Source organism: Xyrauchen texanus, chromosome 28 (assembly GCF_025860055.1).
Source record: "Xyrauchen texanus isolate HMW12.3.18 chromosome 28, RBS_HiC_50CHRs, whole genome shotgun sequence".
NCBI classification, from domain to species: Eukaryota; Metazoa; Chordata; class Actinopteri; order Cypriniformes; family Catostomidae; genus Xyrauchen; species Xyrauchen texanus.
Window position 1 is genome coordinate 8,339,020 of NC_068303.1, and position 25,497 is coordinate 8,364,516.

The 25,497-nt window shown below is 37.0% G+C and overlaps 1 pseudogene; it reads right to left on the reverse strand.

Moving 5' to 3' along the window:
• Positions 1–25,497, reverse strand: part of LOC127622451 (protein broad-minded-like) — a 53,234-nt pseudogene that overhangs the window by 9,121 nt on the left and 18,616 nt on the right.

A 25,497-nucleotide genomic window follows, 5' to 3' on the forward strand; every position in this document is an offset into this window, starting at 1 on the left:
TTATGAGCATTGTGAGGACATCATTTTTCTGTGGCTGCAGAGAAAGTCACATGATAACTGGTGTCAAGATCGTAGCTACATATGGGGGAGTCGGTGGGACTCTGCACCAGCAAATGCGAATGCTAACGGATTCATCTCTCTAGGTATTTTAGAGCTTCACGGACAACACAACCCACAGAACAGACTGAACATCTAGCGCTCAGTCTTGTTTTCAATTGCAATTTTTTTTTATATGGTGTCTACCCTTTCAAAGGTCCATTAGTGTTTTCACAAGCCTTTGCAAAGTTTTACTATTAGACACAGCTGCCGTTCCTTTGAAGCTCCTGTCTGGAGATGGCACAAATACATTACATGAGGGATATCCCCACACCTAATTGCTCTACATATGTCAGGATTTGAGTATGTGGTCCACCACTAAAACCCACACCAAAAAGAGAAGATAAATTATTTTCCATTTACACCTCCTCTTCGGGCTATCGATAGCAATTTAATTTTGGCAAATGCAGCACATATGGAGTAGCAAAAGAGCATTGAAAAATGTGTTGTTGAATAATAAGTTTATCTCAGCATTGACGTACCCACAATTCAAAATCAGCTGTCCAATCTACATTCATCATGCTTAAGAGTGGCCTTAATTGAGTAAATGCCCTTGGTGAGAGTGAAATGAGCCAACTGATATAATTATGGGGCCATTCCTCCATCCTCATTAATACCACAACAATGTCAGGACTGTAATGATGACATAATGTAGATGAATGTGAAGTGAAGTGACTGGTTTTGATTGGCTGGCAAAGGAGCCAATGGGAGCGTAGGGGTTAAACCTGAATGCCAAATCATTGTTCCTGGTGCTCACATCAGTAAGCGGTTGTGACACAAACTACTAAGTGAGATGAAGAATGCAGACTGTGCCAGCTCACCTCGACTGCTCTGCTAAAATGAGAGAGGAGAATACAAACCCACGACCAGAGGTATGAATCATGCAAGAAATCCTGCAAAATAAAAAGATGAGTCCAAAATACCAACAGCAGGATACTTCCCATTTAAATTATACATACAGGTAACACATATTTTAATGTGTTGGGAAGTCTGATCCATTTTAGTGGTTGGTTGGAAATTTCATCTCAATGAACCGGGTTAAAAAACTGATTCACATATTAGTTTGACTTTAACGGTAAATTCTGCTATTTATGTTTATGTTTTCGATAAGGTTAAATAGATTGCATTAAATGTTGTATTGCCAACACTGTTTTACTCACAAACAAACATTCTCCTATAGATTTGAGTGATTTAAAGTGTTTTGTAAATCGGTTCAACCAAATTTTTACAAAGAACTCCTTCAAAAAATAATTTGTTTGCAAATTGAACATTACTATCAGGTTCAGGGAGATGCTTGAGCTTAAATTAAAAGATCATATGTTTCCCAAAAACCAGACCACCATTAATATGCCATTTTAACTGATCCTTCACCCAATCCATGACTCATACAGAAAAGTGTATTTGAAAAGTATTTTTTTAAAGCATGAAAGTTTAAGAGATCATTCTGAAATAAAAAGAAAACTGACATTTATGTGAGCGAATTTGAGAGTGTAAATTTTTCTCAAATACTTCTTTTGAATCAGCCAAAATAAAATGGCTCAGCGCTGCAGATATTTCTTTCAACTGGGAATGTATGTATATATATATATATATATGTGTGTGTGTGTGTGTAAAAAGAGCTTGGCCAATATTATTTCTCTGAACCATTATGTTTAATAAATGAAAAAAACCAACAGAGCTTCAACTAGCCGCCTATTTTCTAAATAATTCAGTTTGTATGAATAGAAGGCAGAGAATATACTATGGTGATATATTTCTAAGATTTGAAAAATTTCAGACATGTATTTTTCATCAATGCTCTGCCTAGAAGTACAACAGCACTTTAAATCAAGAATTTATGATACACAAAGATATATGTATGCCTTCCTAAGGGTCATTGTTAGGAAAAGGTGCCAAAGGTGTGTCCCCATGACTTTCAACTCTTAGAATTAACATGATTCTGAATTTAGTCTCATAATATTTAATTGGAATATCAGCCGACTTACATGTCCCCATTCATAACCATTACATTTTAATAGGTTATATAGAATTCAGTCTATATTGAAATATTTTTTAAATCAATCAATTAAGGTAAATATTAATTATGTAAACTGAAATGCTTTATGCTGAATTTGTCTTTGTTCTTGTACTTTCTGTTCAGCTATGCTATGCAGCCAGATTTTTCAAATGACCACATTGTTCAACAGAGGCAAGTTTCTCTTATACTGGCCTTATCAAGCTCAATAGTTCAACTCTTATACAAAGTCAAGATAGCACAAGTCTTTTTACAGTGAATATAAAATGCTGATCTTATTTTCATAGACTTATTTGAAGATTAAAAGGAATATTTTTCTATGACCATGTGTTTTTATTATGCCACATGTGCTTGCAGGCTTTCTTCTTGTCCTCATATGTGAATGATATCAATGTTAGCTGTTATTTTTGATTATATATATATTTTCACTAAACATTTAAGTGCTTTTGACTGACCTTGGCCTTGGTGGAAAGAAGCAGTCGGTGGGTGAAGATGAAAGATGCAACATAACCCTCTCCAACAGATCAGTGAGTACTAAAGTAGTAGCAAAAAGAAAATAAGTTATCTTTAAATTCTAGTGAACCGGAAGACATTTTTCTCCCTTGAGTGCATGGCAAAGGAATCAAAGAACATATTGAGCTATTTAGTTTAAAAAATATAGACAAAAAGATACAGTGAATACTTCTACTTTTATACCTTTAGTGCTTGTACAGTTCCTAGTGGAGCTCGCTCGCTCATGGAAAAGCCTAACATAGACGAAATTTAGGTTGCAGTTCACTGAATATATTTTTGTCTGTTTGGTCATACAAAGACTTCATAAGACTTGAAATATATAGTGCACGAGTCATATGGACTACTTTTATTTTTGTGCTTAATGGAGCTTGGCAATATAAATCACCATCTACTTTCCATTTAAGGAAAAGAGCAGTTTAGAAATTCTCCCTAACATTTCCTTGTATCAGAAAAATACAAGGTCGGATTCAGAGAATAGGATAGGCATACATATTGATTTCTCGTGAAATTACTCTATTAAATACATTAAAAACTTTCAGATGAGATTCACACAGCTAGGTATCAAGCTTGCTGTGAAGTTCAGATTGAGCTGAATGTGCGTCATCCCATATCCATTGAGAGTGTTTGATTTTGTATTCATGGTCTTGCAGAACTGACTCCTGCACTCATCCATCCAGCTAGCGTCCCTCTCTGTTTCTTTAGAGGAGGCCAAGAAAGCGCTGATCTTTGACTCTGAGAAAGAGTCCATATACAAATAGACATCAATAACTGACAACAAGGTCAATCACCGTTTTTATGGCACTTCTGTTACCCTTACTTTTTAACATTGGCTGTACTACTGTGTAACTACATGGCCTTCAAAATGACAATGTGCTGACTCAGTCCTTACCAACATCTCAAGGCAAGCCAAAAGAAATGTCACTGAATCAACGAATGGGCATTCACTCATGTGCTGATACTTATTCCTAAAGGAAGAGTTTTTGCTAGCTGTTAAGAAACTCCAGCCTCTATTTATTGAGCCGGAGACAGCTGTCACTATAAAAATAAAGATGTATTGCCATGACAGTAAATAAGAAAAATTAGCCTGTCAAAAAAAGAGGAAAAACTGTCCTTGAAGTTCCGACAGTGTATAGCTATGGAATATCCTATGAATTAAGCTGTAGAGATGAAATGTAAAATTTAGGAAAATAAAACACATATTGTAGTGAATTCAGTAAACAGTTGCACCACTTTTGGAAGGTATTTCAGCTCAAAAATAAGTCATATTCAATAACCCCCAGAAATCCAGTTTACCCAGACACTACCTACGCTGGTATATCGTTGTGACGTGCATATTTCAATGAATTCACTTTCATTCTTTTAAAGGAATAGTTCACCAAAAAAATAAAATTAGCATATTATGTATTCACCTTCATGCCATCGCAGATGTTTGACTTTATTTCTTCTGCTGAACACAAATAGATTTTGAAGAATATCTCAGCTCAGTATGTCCATACAATGCAAGTAAAGGTGCCCAGTAGGTGGCGATATGCATGAAGAATATGAACTGCCAAAAACAAAAGAAGAAGAATGTATAGACTATAAATGTAATGGGCATTTATAGTAATTGTGGACTTAAATATTGATCTGTTTCTCACCCACACCTATCATATCGCTTCAGAAGACATGGATTTAACCACTGGAGTCATATGGATTTCTTTGGTGCTGCCTTTATGTGCTTTTTGGAGCTTTAAAGTTCAGACCACCATTCACCTGTATTGTAATCACCTAAAGAGCTGAATATATATATATATATATATATATATATATATATATATATATATATATATATATATATATATTAATATTTGATTGCATTCAGCAGAAGAAAGAAAGTCATACACATCTGGGATGGCATGACGGTGAGTAAATGATTAGAGCATTTTAATTTTTTGGTGAACTATTCCTTTAAGTGCAAACAAGCCTCCATTAAATGTAAATTAGACTTATTATAGATTGAGCTTTATTCAACAAAAAAGGTCAGCACTATTTGTCTACTGCAATCAACTTTGCGCTATTACTGCCCAGTGCATACTGATGAAAAACAGGAGTTTGTTAAAAAAATATATTTATGTACTTCTATTGATCATGACAGCATTCATTTATCAAATTAATATCAAATATTGGAGAGGAGCATTGCAATTTATAATCTGGTTAATTCTGTTAATAAATTATAGGACAATATTTACTAGTTTTGTGCGGATAGTCTTGGGCATGTCGAAAACTATTTTCACAGAGGGTACGTAGACACCATTGGTTTAGGGTCATTCCCCTATGAGGGGAATGGTATTTATGGTATTTTCAGAGCACCATAAAATCATTGTTATTCATATTTATTTGTATCTATTAGAGTGGTGGTGGCATAGTGGGCTAAAGCACATATCTGTTAATCAGAAGGTCACTGGTTCGATCCACACAGCCACCACCATTGTGTCATTGAGCAAGGCACTTAACTCCAGGTTGCTCTGGGGGGATTGTCCCTGTAATAAGGGCTCTGTAAGTCGCTTTGGATAAAAGCGTCTGCCAAATGCATAAAATGTAATTTGTACATAATGTGTGTTGCAAACGATATGTGTCCCTGTTACACAGAGAGAAAAAACTAGGAAGAAATCTTATACTGTATCTACCACATGATCAACTCAAAGTAAGTAGAAATATACAAGCAGATAAGGAACGAGGAGGTGCCATCACCTTCTGCAGGGCTCGGGGAGGAAGTCTCCTCTCAGAAGGGCCACCATCTACACCAAAGGAAGTGGTTTCTTTCCACAGACAGACCGTCAATTATAAATTCCCTGGGGTCAATAAAGGTAGTATAAACAAGAAATACAATGAAACCACAGTAAATACATATAGTGGGGTCAAAACGTCTTGAGACCATGGTGAAAATCTGGTAAACTAATTTAAAACCTGAAAATAAACCTGGCAAGTTTTTGGATTTTGAGCGAAAAATGTCTAAAATGATGAAAAAATGTATAGGAAATATTTAAGATTGATAAGATTTCTAGGCCACTAATCAAATAACTTTGACCATGTTAACTTCTTTGTACAAAAAGTCAAAAGTTCCTTGCTTTGATTAAAGCACAAATGATGCTCTTAGGAACTTTTTACATTCAATTGTTATGCCTTTAATACAATATATATTTATAAAAAAACAGAAGCATTTTGGTCTCAGACTTTTGGATCCACTGTACACTCTGTTAAGTACATAACATAAATAATCTAAATAATAAACCCAGCTTTTTAGTCTATTACTTTTGGAAAGCCACTTTGAATCAGTGTGTCATGATGAACTACATTCAAGGTAAATGTTCTGCCCCTGCATTGCATTAAGTAATGATGTGAGAAGTGTAGTTGTCTGTCGCCATCTAAAGGACACTGAAAAACATTGCAAGACGTTGCATAAGAGGAAGTAGGTAGTTATTAAGACCACATGGCCAGTACCTAAGACACACAGACAATGTGTTCCTGGATAATCCTCATCCATCCTTGCTTTTGGAAGTTGTAAGAGAGCAATAGTTGTAAGTATTGTATTATTTATGTGGTTTATATAGCATATTTTGTAATATGTTTGATAATCTAACGTTTGACAGAATTATATTTAAGTATAATGTTTGTATAATTTTACCAATAAGCATTAGAAACCTAGTTTATATACAATGGAAGACGTGCCATATTATTATTTTATTTAAGAATTATGCATTCTGTATAGGTAGTTGTGTATTTATTTTTATGTTTAAAAACATTACACATTCTGTTAAAAGAATAACTAGGAAAACTTCTAACTATTATATTATTTTCTTTAGTTCTACTCTGATTCATTATAGAGTTGAATCTTCTGTATTCATTAAAATACTGAAGCTTGCTTCCTGACTTTGTCTGTGATGAAGTTTAGATGAGTTTAGCTTGCTGTCAATCGTTGTAAAACAATATGCACAGATGTATAGTAAAAAGCTGCTGGACAACCAAGCAAGCGTCAATAGAGAATAATGGAGGATAAATAAAGAAAAATTAAAACGTTTTCTTGGGCTGTCTCTAAACGCACTTGATCTTCAGCAAGTAGTGCAGTAGCCAGAGCTCAGGCTGTAGCCGAAGCTGCACGTGCATCATTTGTTGGAAGAGAGCTGGTCATGAAAAAAGAGAGGGCAAGATTAGAAGCTGAGAAAGCCACACTTGAGGCACTACAGGTGGAAAATGAGGCAGCAGCTGCTCAGGCTGAAGTTCTAGAGGCTGCAGATGTGGAGGACTGGGGAAGTGATAAGTAGCTCCGTACACCTCAGACTGTCAAAGAGCAGACGGATGAGTATGTTAAAGATCAGAATAAGTGGCTTATCATTGAGAGCAACTCTTGTGCTTCATCACCTCACAACATGGACCTGTCATCAACAGCACTACACTCCACATGTTGCAGCAGATGAACAGCCACAAAACATTGAGGTGACAAAGCCATCTGAACAGCTAACTACTAAACCCATAAGTTACCAGTTACCCAGCAGCCAAATAATACAACAATCTCCTTTAAAGCATGAACTACCTTCACCACACTCAGCCCAAACTCTCAACATATCTCACCAGCACTCCTTTGCACATTCTTCACCAATCACCAGACTACAAGCAGATCACACCTAAGCTGCAAGCATGACAGACATTGCAAAATATCTGGGAAAATATCTTTGCAAAATATCTGACACATGGATTGACAAAGTTTGACGATTGTCCTGAAAATTATAGAGCATGGCAATCTTCTTTCGTCAATGACATTGAAGGCTTGGATATCACAGCAGGTAATGAACTATATCTCTTTAGCAAAGTGGATGGGCAGAGAGTCATCAGAGTATGTGAAGAGAATCGGATCTGTACATGTAAATAAACCAAAAGTGGCTCTTCAAATGGCCTGGTCCCCCGTGGGGACCCGGGGTAGAATAGGTCCCTAGCACCCCCTTGCTGATCGTAAGAGGCGACAAATGGGGCAACTTGTACGCCGTGAGTTGCGACTCGTGTCAGTGGAGGAAGAGATCCTGGTGCTTGAGGATTGTGGCCTGCTGCGGCCGCCATATATCCCACACATCACTTTGGCTCCTACTTCATTCAGACGAGGGGTTGGAATGGCCCATTCCAATCAATCGGCTTGTCAGGATTTGCCCTGGACTTGGTTCAGAATTACAACCAACTATTTAGTTTTCACCTCTTCCAGAAGGCACTGGCGTAGGGTCAATTGAGTAGTATAAATCTTGTATTTATATGCTCAAGTATATCATAACTGTATCCTTGGTGTACATCCGGTGGAATCCCGCGGCACTGTACATCCCCTTGTAGGACTCCGAGGTGGGTGAGGAGCAGAGATGATGAATCTATTCTTTCTAAACATGGCAAATAAACAAAACACCAAAAACGGATACTGGAACAAGACTTGGAAGCCGAACTAACCACTAACATTTTTTCTTCAAAAGAAGGAAATTGGCAAAGATTTATTTTACTTGAGTCTCTATCAATTGACAGCCCTCTCACTAAACTGTCTCCTTTTGCTATTCAGAAAGGAATCACAGGAATAGCAGGAACAGTCAAGGATATTGAAAAGCTGCGATCGGGACAAATTTTGGTGGAGTGCGCTCGGAAAGCAAACTCCGAAAACTTATTACGAGCAACAAATCTGGCTGGAGTCACTATGAGAGCATTCTGTCACCCTTCTCTGAATAACAGCAAAGGAGTGATCCGCACCAGAGAATTGCAAGACATGGATGAAGCTGACATAACCTCAGAACTGAATCATCTAGGTGTGATTGATGTCAAAAGAATAAGTATCAAAAAAGATGGACAAGTAATTCCAACAGGAACATACATTCTGACTTTTAACAGACCTCTCCCGCCAGAGAGAATTCAAATAGGATACCTAAGTGTCACTGTAGATATCTACATACCAAACCCGTTGAGATGTTTTAAATGTCAGAAATTTGGTCATGGTTCTGCTGGATGCAAAAATAAGGCTGTTTGCCACAATTGTGGTAAGGATGACCATGAAACAAACTGTACTAATCCCTCTAAATGTAAAAACTGTCTTGGTGACCATGCAGCCTCATCAAAGAAATGCCCTGCTTGGATTAAAGAGAAGGAAATACAAAAAATTAAACACACAAAGAAGGTGAGCTATCCTGAAGCCCGAAAACTTGTTGAAGGTCTCCCTGCCTTCACGCTGAATAGATCCTACTCTGCTGTGGTCAAACCAAATATACGAGAAATTAGTACTCAGACGGAACTGACTTGGATTTCTACAGACAAACCTCAAGTTATTAGTAATATTAAGAATTCATCTTCACAAAAAAGCAAGAATGTATGTATCCAAACCAACCCGACTCAAGATACCCAGTTGGAACAAAGAGATTCCAGAGAGAAAAGGAAACCTCAAAATACAGTAACTCGACTACCAAACCAAGATAAAAACAGAACTTCAAAACATGACAACCCAAAAGATGTCGAAATGTCAGAACCTACGACTAGTCGAAGTCGTAGTCTTTCCCCTAAGTGTAAGAATAAAGGATTTGTACCTATCCTTCCCACTTGAAGATGAGTAATCTTTTAATCCAGTGGAATTGTCGGGGTCTAAAAGCTAATTTTGCAAAGCTGCAACGTTTAACTTCTGTTTTGAACCCCCTTGCCTATTGTATACAAGAGACTCACTTATCTCCAAATGATCCCTGACTGTTAAAAATTTTAGACTGTTTAATGTCTATGGACCAAATGCACAAAGACCTTCTGGTGGATCAGCTGTCTTGGTTAAAAAGGATATTATTCACAGTCACATTGTACTGGATACCCAAATACAGGCAGTAGCAGTACGTATCACCTTTCATAGAGTCATTACATTATGCTCTATCTACATACCTCCCAGCGAAGTTATTACACTGAAAGAATTGGACAAACTCGTAGCACAATTGCCGACTCCATTTATACTTATGGGTGATTTTAATAGCCATAATCCTTTATGGGGAGAAGATCGATGTGATGCTAAAGGAAAGAGAATGGAGGATTTTATACAAAAAAATGACTTGTGTTTACTAAATGATGGAACCAAAACCTACCTTCATCCAGGTCATGGCACATATTCTGCAATTGATTTGACTATATGCAGTGCTGAAATCTTTTTAGATTGTACATGGCGGGTCTGGGACGGTTTATGTGGGAGTGACCACTTTCCACTTATTACCTCATTCCCTCAATCGGATGTCCAACAAAGACCTTCAAGATGGCAACTTAAAAAAGCAAATTGGCCTTCTTTCGAAATTATGTGTTATGAAAAATGTATTTCAGCAACTCAAGACAATCAGAACTCTATAGAAACTTTTACTGAACAGTTAATTGATATTGCAAATGAAACAATTCCAAAGACATCCTCTAAATCGCACTGTAAAGCTAACCCCTGGTTTAACGAGCAGTGTAAAAAAGCTATCGGGGCACGGAAAAAGGCGGAAAGACTTTTTAATAAACAGCCTTCAACGGCTAATGTTATATCTTTTAAAATTTGTAGAGCTCAAGCTCGCATAATTTTAAATGAAGCAAAATAGCAAAGCTGGAGACAATTTGTATCAAGTTTAACATGCTATACTCCCATGGAGAGGATCTGGAACATGATTCGCAAAATGAAGAACATTGGAAATGGATTTAATATCCAACATATTAAAAAACTAGATATTCTCCAGACAATGGAAATGGATATAGCAAACACATTAGCAGAATCTTTTGAAAAGAATTTGTCAATAGAAAACTGCCTCCCTGAGTTCCAGTTAATTCGAATACAGCAGGAAAGGGAAAAATTGAACTTCTGTTCTGATAACAAAGAAGTATATAATCAACCTTTCAAGATGGATGAATTAATACACTCTTTAAAATGTTCCCATGACACTGCTGTAGGGCCAGACCAAATTCACTATCAATTCTTAAAGCACTTACCCCAAAGCATATTATCTCTTCTTTTAGATAATTTTAACTCTGTCTGGTCTTCTGGACAATACCACCCTCCTGGAAAGAAGCAACCGTAATTCCTATACCCAAACCAGGAAAAGACCATTCAGATCCAAATAACTACTGACCAATCGCTCTTACCAGTTGCCTCTGTAAAACGATGGAGAGAATGGTAAATAATCGGCTTGTTTGGACTCTGGAGTCGAAGAAACAAATAAGTGACTATCAATGTGGCTTTAGACGTGGAAATTGCACCTTGGATCAATTAATCCGACTGGAAACTTATATTAGAGATGGTTTCATTAGAAAAGAACATGTTGTTGCCGTCTTTTTGACTTGGAAAAAGCATATGATACAACATGGAGGTATGGGATTTTGAAAGATCTTTACCACATGGGTTTTAGAGGACGATTACCCATCTTTATTTCCAATTTTTTGACCAGCAGATATTTCAAAGTCCAAGTAGGAAACACCTTGTCGGATATTCACAACAAGAAATTGGAGTTCCTCAGGGAAGCATTCTTTCTGTCACTCTCTTCAGTATTAAAATAAACAGCATTGAGAGTATCATTGGATCTAATATATTCTGCAGCTTATATGTGGACGATCTCTGCATCTGCTATAGAGGGAAGAACATGAGTACAATTGAAAGACAACTGCAGTTATGCATTCACAAAATATATCAGTGGTCAGTTGAAAATGGATTCAAATTCTCTAAATCAAAAACAGTCTGTACCCACTTCTGTATCCAGCGATCCCTTCATCTTGACCCAGAACTCTTCATTAATAGAGAACCGATTAATGTTGTTAAAGAAATTAAGTTCTTAGGACTCCTTCTTGACAACAAAATGACTTTCATTCCTCATTTGAAAGCACTTAAAAACAGGTGTCTTAAAGCCATGAATATAATGAAAGTACTGGCAAAAACAAAATGGGGAGCAGATTACATGGTTCTTTTGAGACTCTATAGAACACTAATTCGTTCCCGGCTGGACTATGGAAGCATAATTTATGACTCTGCCAGAGAATCATATAAGCGGATGTTGGACTCAGTACATCATCAGGGCTTACTGACTTCGCCTTGGGAGCATTTAGAACTTCACCGATGCAAAGCTTGTACATCGAAGCCAATGAACCTTCACTTCAAAACAGACGATTGAAGCTCTCACTCCAATATGCTCTCAAAATAAAGGCAAATAAAACCAACCCCGCTTATTCTTCAATCTTCAACCCACAATTTACTCCTTTGTATGAGAGCAAACCTAAAAGTATCAGATCCTTTGGTATTCAGTATTAAACCTCATTTGGAGAACTTGAATATAAATTTGAACATTCTAACCCAAATACAATTCAATTCTATATCTCCCTGGAAACTAAAGAAGCCTAAGATCAATTTGGATTTGACTCATCAGAAGAAAGGAGTGACCCATCCAAATGTATATAGACAGCAATATTTGGAAATAAGAAACCAATTCCCTCCCATGTACCTATATTCACAGATGGCTCGAAGATGAAAAACAGTGTAACGGCAGCAATGGTGACTGGAAATCAACGCTATGGAATTCGTATTCCAAAACAGTGCTCAATTTTCTCTGCTGAGGCTCGTGCTTTACTTTTAGCTTTGGAGCACATTGAAAATTCTCTGCAAAAATTTTTATAATTTTTACTGACTCTAAATCCTGCCTTCAAGCAATGGACACTTTAAAAATTGACCATCCTTTAGTGGACTGCATCTTAACCAAAGTGGATTATCTACTAAATCAGTTTTTCAGCATTATCTTTTGCTGGGTTCCAGGACATGTTGGTCTTGCAGGAAATGAACAAGCTGATGCAGCTGCTAAGGAAGCTCTTAATCAGGAAGTTAATGAATGTCAAATCCCTCCCTCAGATATCAGACCGATTATTAACCGATATATTTTAAATAAGTGGCAAGAAGAGTGGAATATTTAAAACAAGATTTGATCAAGTGGTCTACACCAGATGCCGTATAGGTCACACAAATCTGACCCATGCCTTTTTGCTTAAAGGTGAAGACCCAACCCTATGTATGTTTTGTAATATTCCCTTATCTGTCAAACATATTTTACTAGATTGTCCTGGTCTTAACACAAGTAGAATGCTCTTTTATGAAGTTACCTCGTTAAAGGACTTATTTAATGAGATTGTGCCTGAAAAGGTTTTGGATTTCTTATCATATATTAATCTTAAAAAAAATATTGTATAATATGACTTGCTATTTATATTTGTTTTGTTTTTATTGTATTTATATGATATTTGTTTTTTGCAATTGAATTCTTGCCATGAAAATAGCTTTGATCGCTGACATGGCATTAAATAATACATACTACTACTACTCCTACTCAAATGGCCTGGTACAGACTCAATCAATGCTACGCAACTGAAATTGTAGAAAGTGCACTTTTCAGAAAACTAGATAACTTCTCACATATTTCCATCAAATACCATATCAAATTAAGAGAACTTGGAGATCTTCTTGGACTTGGAGAGTTAAGTTAGCAAAAGAAGATGGATACTTACCAGAGTTAGATTACTTCAATACTGCTTGTGGCATCAACCCTATTGAAGACAAACCTCCACATAGTCTACAGGAGAAGTGGGATTCCATTGGTTTGATGTATTTTACAGGTGAAACTCGAAAAATTAGAATATTGTGCAAAAGCTCATTAATTTCAGTAATTCAACTTAAAAGGTGAAACTAATATATTATATAGACTCATTACAAGCAAAGTAAGATATTTCAAGCCTTTATTTGATATAATTTTGATGATTATGGCTTACAGCTTATGCAAACCCCAAATTCAGAATCTCAGAAAATTAGAATATTATGAGAAGGTTCAGTATTGTAGGCTCAAAGTGTCACTATCTAATCAGCTAAACACCTGCAAAGGGTTCCTGAGCCTTTAAATGGTCTCTCAGTCTGGTTCAGTTGAATTCACAATCATGGGGAAGACTGCTGACCTGACAGTTGTGCAGCAAACCATCATTGACACCCTCCACAAGGAGGGAAAGCCTCAAAAGGTAATTGCAAAAGAAATTGGATGTTCTCAAAGTGCTGTATCAAAGCACATTAATAGAAAGTTAAGTGGAAGGGAAAAGTGTGGAAGAAAAAGGTGCACAAGCAGCAGGGATGACCGTAGCCTGGAGAGGATTGTCAGGAAAAGGCCATTCAAATGTGTGGGGGAGCTTCACAAAGAGTGGACTGAGGCTGGAGTTACTGCATCAAGAGCCACCACACACAGACGGGTCCTGGACATGGGCTTCAAATGTCAAACGTCTTACCTGGGCTAAAGAAAAAAAGAACTGGTCTGTTGCTCAGTGGTCCAAAATCCTCTGATGAGAGCAAATTTTGCATCTCATTTGGAAACCAAGGTCCCAGAGTCTGGAGGAAGAATGGAGAGGCACACAATCCAAGATGCTTGAAGTCCAGTGTGAAGTTTCCACAGTCTGTGTTGGTTTGGGGAGCCATGTCATCGGCTGGTGTTGGTCCACTGTGCTTTATTAAGTCCAGAGTCAATGCAGCCGTCTACCGGGACATTTTAGAGCACTTCATGCTTCCTTCAGCAGACAAGCTTTATGGAGATGCTGACTTCATTTTCCAGCAGGACTTGGCACCTGCCCACACTGCCAAAAGTACCAAAACCTGGTTCAATGACCATGGTATTACTGTGCTTGATTGGCCAGCAAACTCGCCTGACCTGAACCCCATAGAGAATCTATGGGGCATTGCCAAGAGAAAGATGAGACATGAGACCAAACAATGCAGAAGAGCTGAAGGCCGCTATTGAAGCATCTTGGTCTTCCATAACACCTCAGCAGTGCCACAGGCTGATAGCATCCATGCCACGCCGCATTGAGGCAGTAATTAATGCAAAAGGGGCCCAAACCAAGTACTGAGTACATATGCATGATTATACTTTTCAGAGGGCCGACATTTCTGTATTTAAAATCCTTTTTTTTTTTATTGATTTCATGTAATATTCTAATTTTCTGAGATTCTGAATTTGGGGTTTTCATAAGCTGTAAGCCATAATCATCAAAATTATATAAAATAAAGGCTTGAAATATCTTACTTTGCTTGTAATGAGTCTATATAATATATTAGTTTCACCTTTTAAGTTGAATTACTGAAATTAATGAACTTTTGCATGATATTGTAATTTTTCGAGTTTCACCTGTATTCTTGATAATCAGAGCAATCGCTACTTGGCTCGATCTGAATTTGATTTGAAGTTCAAAGCAGCCCATCCCCTTACTGCCCCATGCATCAGAGATGACAGGAAGAAAAGCATATGGTTTTCAGATTGAAGCAGTCAATAGAGGTGTGAGCATCGATGTTCCACCACTCATTGAATGCAATTAAATCTTTGACAACATATCAGCGATATCAACCCAGGAGATATCACTTTGCCATCCTCACTTCAAACTAATTGCAAAATATATTCCAAAATTAGATTCAAATGCCCAAATCCTGCTTTTGTTGGGTAGAGACCTCATCAGGGTGCATTTAGGCTGGGATCTAATAGGTGAAGTCTGCCTTGGTAATGCTCATAAGCAAACCATAAACCGCTTAAAGATAAATGTGCTCGAGAATGGCAGACCTTTCTTTCTTGCACCTTGCCCAGGTCACATTTCTTTGAAAAAGAAGGTAAATAATGGCAGAGAGACAACACATTGCATTCTACCTAATGTAGAACAGTCCATAAAAAGGTTGATAATCTTGGTCACACAGTGTTTGAGAGGACTAAAGATGACAATAAGTGTGCTCACTACTTTGAAGACAAAGGCTTTCTAGAGATCATGGAAAGAGTTTCATAAAGATAAAACCGATTCCTGGGTTGCTCCTCTACCTTTTAAAGCACCTTGACCACTACCCAATAATCGAGAACAAGTACTCTCATGGCTCAAAAGCTTAATTTCATATTTTGTCAAGATTGCTCTTTAAGGAACACTTCCTGGGTTTCATGGAAAAGGTGTTTGAGAACAAGCATGCTGAACTGGCTCCTCCATTAAAATTTGGTAGATACCAGCATTCCTCAATTTCTTTCAGATATTCTATTGTTTTGTGGTGAAAGATGAGCATAGGAAGTACCTGAAGATTTTGTGGCACAAAGAAAATATGGCAAAAGAGATCACTGACTATCAGATGTGAGTGCATCTTTGGTAACAGTCCTTCCCCTGACATTTCTATCTATGGTCTGAGACATGCTGCACAAGCAGGTGAGCATGTACATGGGTCAGAATCACGTCAGTTTGTGGAAGACACTTATGTGTATGATGGACTGATATATTTGCCAACTGAAGCAGATGCCATTGACCTGCTAAAGCAGACCCAAATAGCATTCCCCCAATCAAACCTAACTCTGCCACAGTGATGAAAGCCTTTCCTCCAGAGGATTTAGCCAAAGGTATAAAAGACTTCAATCTTACCAATGAAACTCTTCCAAGCCAGAGAAGTCTTGGATTATGTTGGGAGATACGGAAGATTTGGATACATTCACCTTCAAAGTTGCAAATGCAGAGAAACCTTTCACACGTCATGGAGTATTGTCTGTTGTCAAAAGCCTTTTTGACCCTTGGCCTAGTGGCACCAGTGACTATACATAGAAGAGCTCTACTGTGAGAAATCTCCACTTTCAGAAGACAAACAAGGACAGGGAAACATGGAGACATTCACTACAGGAATGAAAGAACCTTCAAATCCCACGCACCTACGTAAAGCACTCACTCTCTAAAGCTAAGCATACCGAGGCACATATTAGATGCATCTAACAAGGTGATGGCTGCAGTATCAAATCATTTACTGATGACGGACTAGGTCATGTAGGATTTGTCTTGGGCAAAGCCAAACTTGCCCATCGACCAGAACCCACCATTCCACACTTTGAATTGTGTGCAGCAGTGTTGTTGGTGGAAATGGCAGAGCTGATACTTGAAGAAATTTACATTAAGCCAGATGCATTGTCATTGTATTGTATCTCTGACCCTGCAGCAGTAACTCAGAGGTTATACTGAGACTCTAGTACAGATATGAATCCAGGTTACAGCACAGAACACTTAAGAGCCTGGAACAGTTCAGAAAGAAAAGAATAAAGTAGAGAAAATATTAAGTGTTTAAAAGGAAAACAAACAATATTACTTCAATTTCCCATTGCTGAAAACTGGAAAAATATCAATCATTTCTAAGACCTAGACGTCTTGCAATCTGTCAGAATGATATTAATGGGATAGTTTACCCAAAATGAAAATTCTGTCATATTTTTTGTGCTGAAAAATTACCATGGAAATTAGCATGGAGGCCATAAGAGTAATAAACCATGAAATCGTACAATGGACTAATGAGACAAGGATATTCTTTATGGATTGGAAAACAATATAGTGGCATATATCAGTTGTTGAGAAGCCAGAGGGACTGAGCTGCTGGAATTGTAAGGTGACACTGATTTTTTTTCTCTCTAATAGTTTCTAATGATGTGATTCAATGGAGCTGAGTTGAGCTGATTGGAGAGGATTCTCAGTGCAGCCATTAAATCGTAATGTACTGTGACTGAGGTTGAATCAGTGCAGCATCAGTGGTTCGTTTGCAGCTTAAAAAAAAAATAAGAATGAACAACGACAAAATCTACAGTCTTCATCTACTTTGAAGGCAAAAACTCTGTGTCCTATTTCGCACTACTGCACTGTATGCATGTATTTCATACTTCTGTATATGTTGTAAGACAATGAGCCAGTACTGGGGATACTTTAAGGGTTTTGCATTTAAAAACTGCAGTGTAAGCTTTTTTCTAAATTGGAGTGGTGGTGACGTAGTGGCTAAAGCACAGGGCTGTTAATCAGAAGGTCACAGGTTCTAACCCCACGGCCACCACCATTGTGTCCTTGAGCAAGGCACTTACTCCAGGTTGCTCCAGGGGGATTGTCCCTGTAATAATTGCACTGTAAATCGCTTTGGATAAAAGCGTCTGCCAAATGCATAAATGTCTGAAACGTCACTCAATGTAAAAGCAAACATATGGACACTTGCATCACTTTGGCATGCTATTTTTAATGTACTATGATTTAAAACTTAACCCTGAATGACACTGGATGTGAATTGCATTGCATACATTTTGTAAACGGGTCATATTTAATTCAAATCCAAGAGTGTGGGATTGGTTCTTTTATAATATGGGTCTCTACAGAGGCGCATGAGTCGCTGTTCTTTCATTTGCCATAGACCCACACCCAGAAACTCCCATTGCTTTATGTACATCTTCACCTCTCTCTCTCTCTCTCTGCCATCCCAAAAGCCAGACACTCAGTCCTGATAGTCTCAGTCTCCCCTGAAGTAGAGTGATATGAGAGCTCAGTAAATGAAGTGGACAGGTTATCGATAAGTCATTTTATCAAATCAAAGATGCTGCATATTTGACTTGGGCCAGTTCTTTGGACTTGGGCCAGTAAGCAACCACATTACAACACACTAAAAAGCACTCAGAACACGTAGTAACCCACATTGCTATGCTCTGGAAACCACCCACCATACCCTAGCATCATGGTGGACATGGCAGTAAGCACCACTCACAGTTTCTTTAGAAAATGCAAAAAAAAAAGAAATTAGTACATCCATCAATACATCGTAAACATCCTGGATGAAGAGAAAGTCTATAATTCTATAAGCAGAATATGCCTGGGGATCTTTATTTTACAGTGCTCTCTGCATCTTACATCTTGACTTGGGTAATAAAACCAAACATGATGGCAACAAACAAACAGCACTTGGTTTCATCATCATAAATATCTTCAGATGGCTACAGATGATCACTATTGGCAACTTCCCATCTAAAGCTTTAGATTTAGGCAGAACCACTTGTCATTAACATTAAACCTGGTATAACACAAATGCATAAAAATAAAGAAACAAACAGACACAATATTTATTTAGAATCTCAGTCAATATTGAGTCTTCAATTCTAGATAAAAGCTGTCTGGCAAAGCATTGCTGATCACAGATGTTATGTTCCACAATGGCATTTAGCTAAAATAATGGAACGACTCAAGTGAAAGGAAAGAGCTAAGGCACTTTTCCATAACTGTAACATTTTTATCATGATAAAACAGATAAACATTTCCTGTTATAGGAAAAACAGTAATAGTGATTCTGGTTCCAGCAGGGATAAACAATATACTAAATGCAAAAAAATCAATACAAAATAACCCTTTAAACATGAAGTTAGTATGGAAAAATAAACAGGTTTATCAACTTTTAAAAGGGAGGGTAAAACACTTGATATTTGTTGTTATTTACGTCAAAAGGCCGAACGTTCAATCAAACTCTTCAGTATTTCGCAGCTAAATTGATCGCTTTAGGCGCTAGCCAAATTAGGTAGATGCAAACATGGAAGGGTTGCTTGACATGCCCTCATCCTCAAAAACCATAAACAAATTCTACCCAGAATACATTAAATATGGTTTCAATAGTTTTATAGAATTATTGGCTGCCAAGAGCATAACACCATTAAATTCGAGAGACATTGCTGAAAAAGAGAAACTCAAACTATAAAGACAAGCCTGTTTTCAAGAAGTTCTGAATCATAACACATCACAATAAATCATCTAAACAGAGAGGCTGATGTCATGTTAATATTCCATTCTGTTCATGGTAATATTAATTAATGTTTGATTTTAAGGAGACTTCTGATTACTTTTGCAATCAATAAGCAATTTTTCGACCATTTAATCCATTATTTTGTGGGGGTTATAGTATGTTATATTCAATAAATAACATTGGCATCATCTTTTTTTATATAAATACCACCTGAAGGGAAATAATTGTCGCAGCACTATGTAACTATGTAAATGTGATCTCACCTTGCGGTAAGTGATCCAGAGCACCGAACCCTTAACTTTTCTCTTAGCTGATAATAAAGATGGCAAAATGCATCTAGCATAGATTACACCATTCAATTTCACTTCCTTTGAGAGTCTGAGCTCTTTCAAATGGTAACACCCTGGTAACACCCTGTCTGGCATTAATTCAGGATAATCATAGCATAGAGGACACAAAGAGCTAAATCAATCTGCCATTGATCCCTGGAGAAGAAGAATTAATGGAGGGAAAAAAAGGCTAATCAAATAATAAGCCTCTAGAAGAACCCTCTGTCATTTTTGTGCTCTTGCTGTCTACTTACTAGTAGAGCAGACTGAACTATTGATTTTACCTCAGCCCAAACGTGTAGGACTGCTCAGTTGAAAAGGGAGTGAATCTTTGCATCAGAGTTAATAATGATGAGATGGTCCATCAGGTCCTGACAGAAAGAATGAGTGATTATGAAAACACTTGATTTTGACCATAGTGCTATGTGGCACATCACTGGTAAAAGTCTGCTCTCAAATTATCAGGATTAATCCAGATTAATAAAATCTCACCTGCTAGACTATATTCTAAAGATCTGCAGACAAATAAGTCTTAGAAAATGGAAAGCTGATAAAATCATATTTATGAAGACAGATACTATGCATGACTTAAAACCTAGTGAACTACCTACGTAGAAAGCATTTTGGCATCATACACGCATTTGAATGTTCTAGCCTATGATAAAAAGAAACCTACAACAGCAGTCAAACGATTAAGACACACATACTACTACTCATATGTATATATATATACATTTATATCACATTTATAGATATAGTATAGTCATCATATATATATACCATATATTATATATATTTTTTTTTTTTTTTTTTTGCTTGTATATGTATCTTTTATTTTCCTCAAAGTAGCCACTGTTTGTCTAGATTACAGCTCTGCACACTCTGGGTATTCTCTCAACAAACATCATGAGGTGCATCCTGAGATGCTTTTTAAATAGTACTGAAGTTCCCATGTATACCGGCACATGTTGGCTGCTTTTCCTATACGATCTGGTCCAACTCCTCCATAAAAAAAATTACATAAAATAACTTTTTTTGTTTTTAATAGAAATTCATATTTCTACACAATATGAACAATTTACAGGCACAATTTATATGTCTGTAAAATTGGTTTCAAGCATACAATAATAGGCCTTTTAATCAAAAGTTTTAAGATAACGAGAAAAATAAACTCTAAATTGTATAATTGTCTCATACAGAGTTTCAGCTAAGAACTTTTGGTGCCAGCCAACGTGTCCGGGAATGATAAAGTCAGCCGGACAAATTGGAAAAAATTCTATCATCTCATTTTGGTGTTTACTTTGCACTGTAAACGTAATGGACTATGCATAATTATGCAATATAGGCTTATAATAACACAATCAAGTCAAATAAATGATAAATATTGGTTTATTCTAACTACTTTTCCATAAAATAAAATGTCCATCATGAAAATAGCATCCAATTATAAATTAAAAAATTTATTAAAAACATTCAACAATATGGGCAAAACAAAAAATGTACTATATATTTTCCTCTATAAATAAATATTTAAATAACAAATTGTTAGGTTATGTCATAGGCCTAGAATGTCTTATCTTGGCTAAATTCCTTGGGTCTTTTATGGGTCTTTTATGACTATACAAAAGCGTTTTACTGCCAGAGTGAAGTCAAATTTGTCTAGTGTTTCTCTACAACTTGAGATGCACTTAAGCCTGATGTCCTTCTCTCTGGAAGACGACAATGCAAGGCTGTTTTAATGTGATTCTGAAATGAGAAGGTTTCTCAATGCAGTCATGCGAGATGGGAATAACGGCTGCTTTCCCCAGGGATACAACACGTTGTAGTCGTGGATTTGGACTCCGCAAACTTTGGGAAAGCAGTTATCACTGGTATGCCATCATGCTGTACACTTTTGGCATTAACTATAGTGGTTGCTGATGCATCTTGTTAATATTTTCACTGGACATTGTGTCAGACAATGTTTGAATGTGTCGGATATTAGTAAAAAAATGGTAATGGAAACTCTGGTGTCCAAATATTTGACTCATAGAGAGTGAGTCTAAGATTATAAAATATAAGTTTGGTGTTGAGAGGTAGGACTCACAAAAACTGAGGTGATCATCTCTCTCAAATTGTATTTGGTCTTGTTAGGAAGTGCTCGATGTGCCAGCAGTTCCCAAACAACTTGAGGTGAAGAAAGCAGTTTCACTAGTGACAGGAACAACTACAGACATCCACACATAAATAATTACTGGTATTACTCACAAAAACACAACAGTTCAGTTCCAGGTCATTCATTACCACTTTAGGTGAATGCTTCTAATCAAAGAGTTTGCCGTTTCTGATCTTATTGTGTGAAATATTGGAATAAACTTGATTACAAATGAAATAACTAGCTCTGCCTCTGAAACAACTGACTTCACCAAGGCCACCCGGGCAATTTAGCTATTTATACATTGTTTTAGCAATCTCACATTCAAGTCTAGTTTAATTCTGGCATGAAACGCCCACTTTTCACTATCCAATCAATTTCCAATGAAATGAAGTTTCCCAATGCGTTGGGAATTTGTGTTGACTTTAAAGTGTATATTAAAGGAGCATTTAGTAACTTTTTTTTATTTGTGTCATCTTGGACTTCCTGATACCTAGCGGCTTGGATGCAGCATAATTAAAAATCAATAGTAATCAGTTTCAGGTGGGATTATAGATATTTACTATTCTCAGTTAGACATAATTAATTTAATCCATGAGTGAATATGTCTAATAACAGGGCAGTTTCTGAGATTACGCAGGTAGTATGCAGCTGGTCATGTGATTCTAACATGGCCGCCCTCATGAGGAGACCCTCTTCATGTGGAATAAAACAGCTACTATAAGGTTACTTATTTGACTAGAATCTTCACCTCATGTTAGTGGTTATGATTTTATACATATATTTTAAAATGTCAATTAATTTCTTTTGGAGGAAAAATTACTTAGTACACCTTTAAATTTACAATTGAAGTATCACCTGATAAAGTTTAATTTACCCAAATAAAACTGTGTGTGACTAGTGACTGATGGTGTCTAAGATTGCTAAAATCATTTATTCATGATTTACTCAGCTTTTCAACACACACTATGGAAATTGGCAAATCTAAGTCTTATTTAAATCCATAAATTCGAATTGAAGCATAGCTCTTGCTTCTAAATAACTGTAAATAACACAAAATGTTTTATATAGAAGTATATTTATTGAAAAGTGAGTGATGGGAGGTCAGAACCTTATGGCAGCTCCTGTCGATGGGGTCCATTAGGGTTAATCTAGGATCGATAACACTTACGTCCTCTCGGCCACATTCCAGGGCTGACCACAACTCTACCACAATAGTCTGGACAAAGCTTGCAAATCTGCTCAAAGTTCAACTAGTTTAACAGCTTGAAACCCAAGTTTCAATGTTAAAACATTTCCTTCAGTATTGAGCAACACCTTTTATCAGTGAGTAACTTCCTCTGTGCCAAAGTCCTCAATCAATAGTAACAGAACATTTAAGGATTGTAGAGACACTAACAATGTAAATACATCTAGTAAATTTTTAACATGGCTTTGTATTTCCCGTCTCCTGACAGATTAAATTAACAAAGTATTTGTTGTTCTTGCTCACTTATGTGCAGTATATTAGTCATCAATAAGACTTTTAACTACCTGAGCTTTGCAAGGCCACAATGCCCAGGGCTGTAGCAGCAACTTGGGTCACCATCACACCATATCCAAACTTTTCACACCTGCTGACCTGAAAAAAGAGAAAATACAGTACATTATTACATCAGCTTTCTGTCCCTGGTGACAGCCTGAGGATATCTGCATAATGTAAAGCTTTGGGTAAATCACTAGAATCTGGAAATATGTTTATCTATCAACCAACAACTCAAATTCAAAACATATTCCTTTTGTTCCATGACAACTGAAACATATCAGACCATGAAAGCCAACATGACCAGTCAGAACAGGAGTAGGCTAGAACAGGATGAAAACATTGTCAATAATTTGTCCTTAATTCATGGAAGTCCAGACTTTATACCCCTTCATTCAAAACTGTACTGGACTTACCCTTATGAAAGTTTACCATTGTTTTTCTATTGTTTAACAGTAGCATTTTTAATAAGCCCATAACCACAGGTAAGACCATTGATGGTTCCTCATTACCATGGTTAGGTATCAAATCCTACACACAATTAGAAACTTCAACTACAACTTTCACAGTTTAAAAAAACAAAAACAAAGTCTAATAGATTTGCCCCAATATAGTTGATATGAATCTGTAACATTTCTGTCAATTGTACCAGTTAGTGTTACCATGGGCAGTGCTAGGACTGGGCAACTGGGGCTTTAGCCACAAATGTTGTCAGATGTATGACTGCTTTGGTATCAAGTTTATACTAAAACATTTAATATTTTAACAGTACATTTATATATATGCAATGCATTTATAAAAATAATACCTGTCTTTCTACAATCTCGATAATACCAAATACAGACTCAATTCAGTTGTTTTGTTGCCGGCTGCTTTACAGCATATCAGAACAAAAGTGAGACAAAGGGACCCAAATGCAGAAGAACACTTCAAAGGATTTATTAACAAAAGCAAATGTCTATTGAAACTGGACTGGTGAAGGCTGGTGACCCTGGCACACGGTTGCAGTAGCTAGAGACGTGATGCATAGTGGCCGTGCATTGGGCAAAGGGAGGAGTGTGTTCATAGACAGGTGTATGCGTTGTGGAACTCAGGAGCAGATCCGTAGGAAGTGTCCATTGAAACGTGTGGAGCAGAGAACAAAGTCCAGGTAAAGGAGGGCTGGCATATTCTCGACACATGGGCCTCCAGTGGCAGAGAGGACACATGGGAAGAGACAGGCAACCAATTAAACAGAGAGAGTAAGATTAACACTTGACAGGTCAAACAATAAACTAGCAAAGATAGTGAGGATACACAAGGATTAAATAGGGAGTGCAATTAGAGTGGAACAGGTGTAGCAAGCACATTAATCAGTGGCATGATCAGCGCCTCCCCGGGAATGTTCAGTGTTCCCATGGAAACTCTGATCATGCGTGCTAGCTCTGCCTGTGAGACAAGAGGGAGAGTGAAAAACAAAACAACTGAATAAACCAGCAAACTCACCGAAGCCATGACAACTCATGTATGTGCGTGCAAGCAAGAAGAGCGCTTGCACATGCGAATGCGGTTGTTGTGTGTCTGGTCAACTTTCCTGTCTGGGTAGAGTTTTTGAAAACTCTTATTATCTTGTTTACACAATGCCATACACTTTGCAAACTTCTACTAATCTTAAAGCACCTGACAAATCGATGAAATAAAATGGTTAATTGTACACTATGACAGTAATATTTACTATATAAATTACATCTCACCGATGTAATATTTAAACTTTTAGTTAAAGTGTATTATATTCCAATATTTAAAGCTACACTATGTAATGTTTGGCCATCTAGCAGTTGGAGCATAAAACTGCAGGTTACTTGTGGAGGAACATTGTTTTGGTAATTACGTGACTTGTGCTTAGACACTGCTCTGCTCTTCTACGTACTTAATCTGATGGCATGAGGAGAAACCATGGTTACAGGAGATCATCTTTTAAGATTGAATGTCATTAACAACAAAAAAACTCACCCCCTGTCCTAATGATAGTAAGAAAAATACATATATCCGAAAATATGTCTTATGAGCAGGTTATCTTCCGCTGTTGTTTTGACTTATTCAAAATAAATTGTGGTTTATTTGACTGAATGCTGACACCTACTGGTTATTATAAGAACTGTAGTGCATTAAGTATGTAGCGGTCATCTTGTTTTAGTCCGAGCACATGGTGGAGATCTCAAGGCTGCATACATGTTCTTCTTGCATATATATTTGCTCCTGAGAAAGGCATAATCTGTAAGTTTTATACTCTAAATCATTTGTATGTGATCT